We start from the raw sequence: 8,611 nt of genomic DNA on the forward strand, positions 1-8,611 counted from the left end.
TTGCCAACAATGCGCAAACACTAGGATTAAAGAACCGACAGATAAGGCAGTTGTTCACGGAAAGGGACAACATTCGAGGAAGGATCGACGAGATTGGGCATTACATCTACATGAGATGCCTGGCATGCGAGCAAATGCCTCGGAAGAGCCTCCTTGTTTCCATCATGGGCTGCGTCCACCGAATCATGAATGAATTGAAAAGCCTGCAGAGGGACCTCACACCAAGGGCCGCGGAAAGGCCGAATGATGCCTCGCGGGCCCCTAAGTTGGAAAATTAATCTTTGGTCGAGTCTTGTTTATTTGGCTTTGTTGCTTTTCCATATGTTTGTTTTCTTTTCTTTTAGTCAAATCAAGTTAAAAACTATGGAGTCTGTACTGTTGCTATTTTGTTTGAAGTAATGTGTAATAGCAAATTTTGATAATGAAATTAAGTGACTCCAGAAGAATTTCTATGTGTCTTTACTTTGTGGCAGAACTACGCCTGGTCTGATTCGCGCGGGGACGTGATACGTAGGCAATCCCCATAAGATTCGACCGCTTTTAAATAAAGAAATAAAGAAAAAGAGAGAAAATAAAATAAAATACAGGATTTCCCAAAGTACTTTAAAAGGGGACAAATGAGCAAGCCGGGACGACGCATGTTGTTTGAAGCGAAACATGTAGAAACGGTTAACTGCCTAGGAGCATTGCATCCTCTATGTGTTATGATCAAATCTGTTAAATTCTAACGCTAACAAAGTTTGTTGTGGTCTGACTCCAGACAAGTTTAGTTGTTAAAGAACTCTGGCAACACACTCCTACCAAACTAGATCCAAAGGACCGGTAGCAACAAGCATGACTACTTCAGAGAATAGTAATGAAGAAGAAAGGCCGATGAGCCAGTTGTTAAAAGAATCGATGGAAAAGATTGAAAGGATGGGACTAGAGATGAATGCAATGCAGCTATCCCTAGCCAAGGCACAAAAGAGCCCTGAGCCACTGGGGCACATGACGGAATACCCTCACTCCTGCCCTTCAACAAGCCTCCCAAATCCCCGTTACCATCAAGAAAGAAGCCCTCATGTTTCCCAGGCTCCACCACCCCATCAACCTCTCCCAACACCCAATATTCCCACTTTTGTGGGACCCACATCAGCCCCCTTGCAAAGAACGACCAGTGAGCCATTGTTTCAGGCTCACGATACGCAATACTATCCCCCTGAGCCTACGTTTCATGCCCCCGAACCACAGGCTTACAATCCACACTTGGAGGTGCCGGCAGAGATTGAAAAGCCAGTTAAGGCCCCTGAACAGGATGAGGTATTGAGAAAATTCAAAAGCCTGGAGCAGTCCTTCAGGAACCTGCACGGTTTGGGCAACCAGGTCAGCGTAGCATACAAAGATCTGTGCCCTTTCCCAGACGTCCAACTCCCGGCTGGTTTCAAAATGCCTAAGTTTGATTTATATGAAGGGAACGGTGATCCCATGGCACATTTGCGGGGATTCTGTAGCAAAGTGAGAGGGGCAGGCGGCAAGGATGAGCTGCTAATAGCTTATTTCGGCCAAAGTCTGAGCGGATCTGCACTAGAATGGTATACCAGGCAGGATTCCAATAGGTGGTATACTTGGGATGATCTGGCACAGGCTTTTGCAGGTCATTTCCAGTACAATCTCGAGATAGTCCCTGAGCGTCTCACATTATTAAGAACTGGGAAGAAACCCGGGGAAAGTTTTCGCGAGTTCGGATTCCGCTGGAGAGATCAAACAGCTAGAGTCGATCCTCCCATGAGAGAGGGGGAGATGGTGGACTATTTCTTGCAAACATTGGATCCAACCTACTTTGGTCACTTGGTGACAGCGGTTGGAAAATCCTTCAACGAGGTGGTCAAGATAGGGGTCATGATAGAAGAGGGTCTGAGGTCTGACAAAATCTTGAACTACTCGGCACTCAAGGCCATGACCCAGGCTATTCAGAGCGGCACGGGAGGTGCGCTGAGAAGAAAGAAAGAAGAAGTTGCCACGATCGAGGCAGGCAGTTGGTCCAGGGCTGGCAAGCCACACTACAACCAACCCAGACCTCACAGGCCAAACTACCCATACAACCCACCACAACATTTCTATCCGCCTCGAGAACCACATTGCTCCATACACCAGGCCCAGGCATACACTCAACCTCCGGTTCGCCCGCAATGGCGCGCGCCGGCTCCCCAGAACATATATGCACCACCACAAAACACCTATCCTCCACCGAGGGCGTATAGAAACCCTCCAGGGGCAGGCTTTCGGGGAAATCCAGATGCTAGGAATGACAGGTTGCGGAAACACAGAACTTTCACGGAGTTGGGAGAAACCTACACCGCTTTGTTCCACAAACTGAGGCAATTGGGTTTGGTTAGTCCTGTCCAGACTCGAGAACCAAATCCCCCACCCCAGAATTTGGATCAATCAATAAGTTGTGAATACTGCTCAGGGATGCTCGGGCATGATACCGAAAAGTGTTGGAAATTGAGGCATGCCATACAGGATCTTATTGACACCAATAAGATCGAGGTCCAAACACCGGAGGCTCCTAACATCAACCAGAACCCACTGCCAGCGCACCACGAGACTCACATGATTGAGTTGGTGTATGATGGAGGAGAGTTGAGAAAACCCTCACAAACAGTGATGATGATCCAAGCCGCCCCGAAAGAAGTTTCAACCAGCGGGGGAACGAGGGTACAGTCGCAGGGAGAAGGCGTCAAGCCAGTAGTGATGTTGGGAAAGAGCCCGTCCGCCATAACGAGCAAACCCGAGCCAAACAAGTTGGTAATATTAGGGATTCCACCCACACCTGCAGTTGTGTTGAAAGGGGTATATAAAGAACTGGTCACCATAAAGCCTGTAGTCCAGCTGCCGATGATTGATAGCAAGGTTGTGCCTTGGAAATATGAAAAGGCGGTGGTGATGTACAAAGGAAAACAGGTGGAAGAAGTTAGTTGTGAAGCGCAAGGGCTGACTCGATCAGGTCGATGTTTTGCTCCGGTGGAGTTAAGGAGAACCAACCCAGCTGCAACCAAGAAACCTGTATCCGAAGAAGAGGCTGAGGAGTTCCTGAGAAAGATGAAGGTATAGGACTACTCCGTGGTCGAACAGCTGAGGAAAACACCGGCCCAGATCTCGCTGCTGTCATTACTGATCCATTCTGAGGAGCATCGTCGGGCCCTGATGAAGATATTGAACGAAGCTCATGTGCCCAACGAGATTTCTGTAAACTACCTAGAAACCATTGCCAACAAGATTTTCGAGGTGAACAGGGTAACATTCTCAGATGATGACATGTTGATGGAAGGTACAGAGCATAATAAAGCTCTCTACCCAACTGTCAAATGTGAAAACTCGGTAGTTACTCGGGTATTGGTGGATAACGGTTCAAGTGCCAATATCTGCCCATTATCCACTCTGAACCAGTTAAAGGTCGATCACAGAAGAATCTGCAAGAATAGCATCTGCGTTCGAGGATTCGACGGAAATGGAACAACCACTGTAGGGGATGTTGTACTTGAATTGACCATCGGTCCAGTCCTGTTCACCATGGAGTTCCAGGTGCTAGATGCCACAGTATCTTATAACCTTCTGTTTGGACGACCATGGATTCATGCAGCCAAAGCAGTGCCCTCCACCCTACATTAGATGGTGAAGTTCGAGTGGGAAAGGCAAGAGGTCATGCTACACGGCGAGGACACGGCGTGCACCATGGGTGGCGCCATTGTACCTTTCATAGAGACCGATGATGACAAAGGTCCTTGGGTCTACCAGATTTTCAATACAGTGTCGGCAAACAAAATTTCTGAAGGAGAAATCATCCCGCACCCTAGGGTAGCTGCCGCGACAGTCATGATGGTCTCGAAAATGCTGGGTAATGGATTTGTGCCGGGAAAAGGCCTGGGAGTCGAGCTTCAGGGGATTGTCCAACTTGTCACCCTGCCTAAAAATCTGGAAACTTTCGGATTGGGGTTCAAACCAACCGCAGCAGATAGGAAGCAAGCGCGAAAAATGAAGAAGAGGGTCTGGTTTCTGCCCAAACCGGTGCCACGTCTCTCAAGGTCCTTTGTCAGAGCCAGTGCCAAGGGGTCTCCAGTCCCAAATATTCTAGGACCATTGATTAGTATGAATGGGGACCTGAATCAGAGTTTCGAGAGGCTATTCGCTGATGTCAGTATGGTAGAAGCTGGAGAAGGTTCCAGCAAAACAGAGATACAGTTTGTGGGGCCTGAGGCCAAAACCAACAATTGGATAGTTACTCCTCTTCCTGTCCGAGGGGAGTCTTGGTAATAGCCTTTGATTTATGTTTTGTTTGTTTTATTTTGTTCGGATTATTCCAGGGTGTAATCCAAATTTTACTTTTTGTTTTGTAAAAGTATGAACCCTTTTATCCCGCAAGTTTAATAAAGTTCTCTTCTTTTATCCCATTTTAATTTTGTTTTGTTCTTTTGCTTTCTGAACAGTTCTCTTTTTACTGGTTCTAATGACATGGCATGCACAACAGATCTTCGACCTAGTCTAATAAATCAATCTGAATCTGACTCAATGATGCAAGAGGTCGTTTGTGACGATGAATCTGAATATGACGAAGATAAAGCCTTCGAAGAGATAAACCGAGAACTGTGCCAATTTGAAGAAAAACCCAAGCCTAACCTAAATAACACTGAGGCTGTGAATCTAGGAGACGCTGATAATGTCCGAGAAACCAAGATCAGCATCCATATTGAGCCAAGTGTCAGGGAAGAATTGATCAAAACCCTCATGGAATTCAAAGATGTTTTTGCATGGTCATATGACGATATGCCGGGATTAAGCACCAATTTAGTGGTTCACAAATTTCCCACTGACCCGGCATACCCTCCGGTCAAGCAAAAATTAAGGAAATTTAAAACAGAAATGAGTGTAAAGATCAAAGAAGAGGTGATTAAACAGTTGCAGGCGAAGGTCATTCGGGTCACTCGATATCCCGAGTGGTTGGCCAATGTGGTACCAGTTCCAAAGAAAGATGGGAAAATCAGGGTGTGCGTCGACTACCGCAACCTCAATAAAGCAAGTCCCAAGGACAATTTTCCATTGCCCAACATCCATATCTTGATCGATAATTGCGCTGGGCGCGAGATCGGATCCTTTGTGGATTGCTATGCGGGTTATCATCAGATCCTAATGGACGAGGAAGATGCAAAAAAGACAGCATTTATTACGTCATGGGGAACTTACTATTATCGGGTAATGCCGTTCGGACTGAAGAACACCGGGGCAACGTACAAGAGAGCAATGACTGCTGTGTTTCACGATATGATACACAAAGAAATTGGGGTGTACGTAGATGATGTGATCATAAAGTCTTGGCGTCAGGAAGACCATGTAGCAGACCTAAGGAGATTCTTCCAAAGGCTCCGAAGGTATGATATCAAGCTTAACCCGGCCAAATGCGCATTTGGGATTCCGTTAGGAAAGCTGTTAGGATTCATCGTCAGTCGACGGGGGATTGAGTTAGACCCATCCAAAATCGAATCCATCCGAGATTTGCCACCCCCAAAGGACAAGACAGAGGTAATGAGTTTGCTAGGTAGACTCAATTACATCAGCAGGTTCATCGCTCAACTCACAGCAACTTGTGAGCCCATATTTCGGCTTCTGAAAAAGGATGCTGTTGTAAGTTGGACGGCAGAATGTCAAGAGGCTTTCGACCAAATCAAAGTGTATATGTCTAATCCACCCGTGTTGGTCCCGCCTAAGCCAGGGAAGCCCTTAATTCTTTATCTGGCGGTCTTGGAAAATTCATTTGGTTGTGTATTGGGGCAACATGATGACACAGGAAGGAAGGAGCAGGTCATCTACTATCTCAGCAAGAAATTCACAGTATATGAGGTCAAGTACACTCAACTCGAGAAAACATGCTGCGCCCTAACTTGGGTAGCTCAGAAGTTGAAGCATTACCTGTCCTCGTATACTACTTATCTCATATCCCGTTTGGACCCATTGAAGTATATCTTCCAGAAACCTATGCCCACAGGGAGGTTGGCAAAATGGCAAATTCTGCTCACAGAGTTCGATATCGTCTATGTGACGAGGACAACCATGAAAGCCCAGGTGCTGGCCGACCATTTGGTAGAGAATACCGTCGATAAGAAATATGAGCCTTTAAGAACGTATTTTCCCGACGAAGAAGTGATGCATACAAACGAGCTGGAGTTACCCGAGGAACCGGGTTGGAAGCTTTTCTTCGATGGAGCCGCGAACGTGAAAGGGGTTGGAATAGGAGCAGTACTCATTTCTGAAACAGGACGCCATTATCCTGTTACGGCTCAACTACGCTTCTATTGCACCAATAATATGGCCGAGTACGAAGCTTGCATTTTGGGTCTGCGATTGGCTGCGGACATGGATGTCTAAGACGTCTTGGTCTTGGGAGACTCGGACCTCTTGGTGCATCAGATTCAGGGTGAATGGGAAACGCGGGATCTAAAGCTCATACCATATCGACAATGCTTGCATGATCTGAGCAAGCGATTTCGATCAGTAAAGTTCAAACATATCCCGAGAGTTCATAACGAGGTTGCGGATGCATTGGCCACCTTAGCATCAATGTTGCACCACCCTGACAAAATGTATGTTGATCCTCTGTACATCCAGGTCCATGATCAGCACGCTTATTGCAACGCCGTAGAAGAAGAGGCAGATGGCGAACCCTGGTTTCATGATATCAAGGAATACCTCAGAATGGGGATATATCCAGAACAGGCCACTGGAGACCAAAAAAGAGCCCTTCGGCGTTTGTCGAATGGTTTCTTCCTCAGCGGAGGAGTGTTGTACAAAAGAACCCCGGATTTGGGATTGTTGAGATGCATAGATGCCGGTCAAGCCACGACGGTTATGGCAGAGGTACATGCTGGAGTTTGTGGGCCACACATGAGCGGATATGTATTGGCAAGGAAGATCCTTCGAACAGGGTGTTATTGGCTCACCATGGAACACGACTGTATCACTTTCGTGAGGAAATGCCATCAGTGCCAGATACACGGAGATCTGATTTATTCTCCGCCAACAGAGTTACATGCGATGTCAGCACCCTGGCCGTTTGTGGCATGGGGCATGGATGTCATTGGACCTATCAAGCCGGCAACATCCAACGGTCATAGGTTCATTCTAGTGACCATTGATTACTTCACCAAATGGGTTGAGGCTAAAACCTTCAAGTCGGTAACCAAAAAGGCAGTGGTAGACTTTGTTCACTCCCATATCATCTGCAGATTTGGGATCCCAAAAGTAATCATCACAGATAACGGTGTGAATCTTAACAGCGGCCTGATGAGAGAGTCATGCCAACAATTCAAGATTACACACCGCAATTCTACCCCATATCGTCCCAAGGCGAATGGAGCGGTCAAAGCAGCCAATAAGAACATCAAGAAGATACTGCGAAAGATGGTAGAAGGGTCCAGACAATGGCACGAGAGATTACCCTTTGCTTTGTTGGGTCCAGACAATGGCACGATAGGTACAACTCCTTATTTGTTGGTGTACGGATAAGGCTGCTCGGTGGGCCGGGCCTGAACCGGACCGGACCGGGCCCGCAGTCCTAACGGGCCTGGTGGGCCTGGTGGGCCTCCTGAGCCCGTCACGGGCTGGTCTTCAAGGTTGAGCCCACGAGCCCGGGACCGTTTAGCCCGGGACCGGCAGGCGGGCCTGGGCCGGTCCTGGCGGGCCCAACGGCTATTTTTTTTTTTTTTTTTTTAAAAATTAAAATTCTCCAACGGCCATATTTAAAATCTAGCCATTTGGGCTGAAAATATGACCGTTTTTAATTTTAAAAAATGGCCATTTGGCCCCCAAACTTTATTTTAATCCCAAACTTTATATAATTACACTTTTCCCCATTTCTCAACTATAAATACCCCCTCATTCTTTCATTTTTATTCACCAATTCATCAATATCTCTCAATATCTCTCAGTCTCTCTACTACAATTACTTAATTTATTGTTGAAATTTCGTGAAAAATTGTGAAGTTGTTGAATTGAAGTTTTCAAGTGTTCAACGATTTTCAATTTTCAAGAAGTTGTTCGGCAATTCGGTAAACTCGTTTCAACTCTTACGTTTTTAGAATATATTTTTGTGTGGTTTAGTTTGCATAATTATAATTAATATGGCATTTACTTTGAAAAAAATGTTTGGTAAAGGAAAAGATAAAACCGGTGAAAGTAGTGGCCAACCAACTACCCTTCCCCCGGCTCCCCGACCTAGAAAAGATAAGCAAGTTGAAAGTAGTCGCCAACCTAGATGTCCTCCTCCTTCCGTAATTCTTGATAGTGATCACCCTTGTTTTCAATTTACCGATAGTGAATTTTATCATAATGTTGCACCAGGTGATAGATTAGATGATGAAATTATGAATGCTCTTTATCCTAATGAAACCATCTTAGAAAATAATGAGTAAAATGTGGATGATGATGAAACCCAAGCACCGGATTTAGATGATACACCTACTAGTCCTCTTAATAACCCAAGTGATGCACCGGTCGACCCACCTGTAGAAACTCCTACTTTTAATAGAGAACCTGCTAAACGCCTAGAAACATCATTAGTTTGGAATTTTTTTACTCAAGT

This window comes from Nicotiana tabacum, chromosome 3 (assembly GCF_000715075.1).
Source record: "Nicotiana tabacum cultivar K326 chromosome 3, ASM71507v2, whole genome shotgun sequence".
In the NCBI taxonomy this organism is placed as follows: domain Eukaryota; kingdom Viridiplantae; phylum Streptophyta; class Magnoliopsida; order Solanales; family Solanaceae; genus Nicotiana; species Nicotiana tabacum.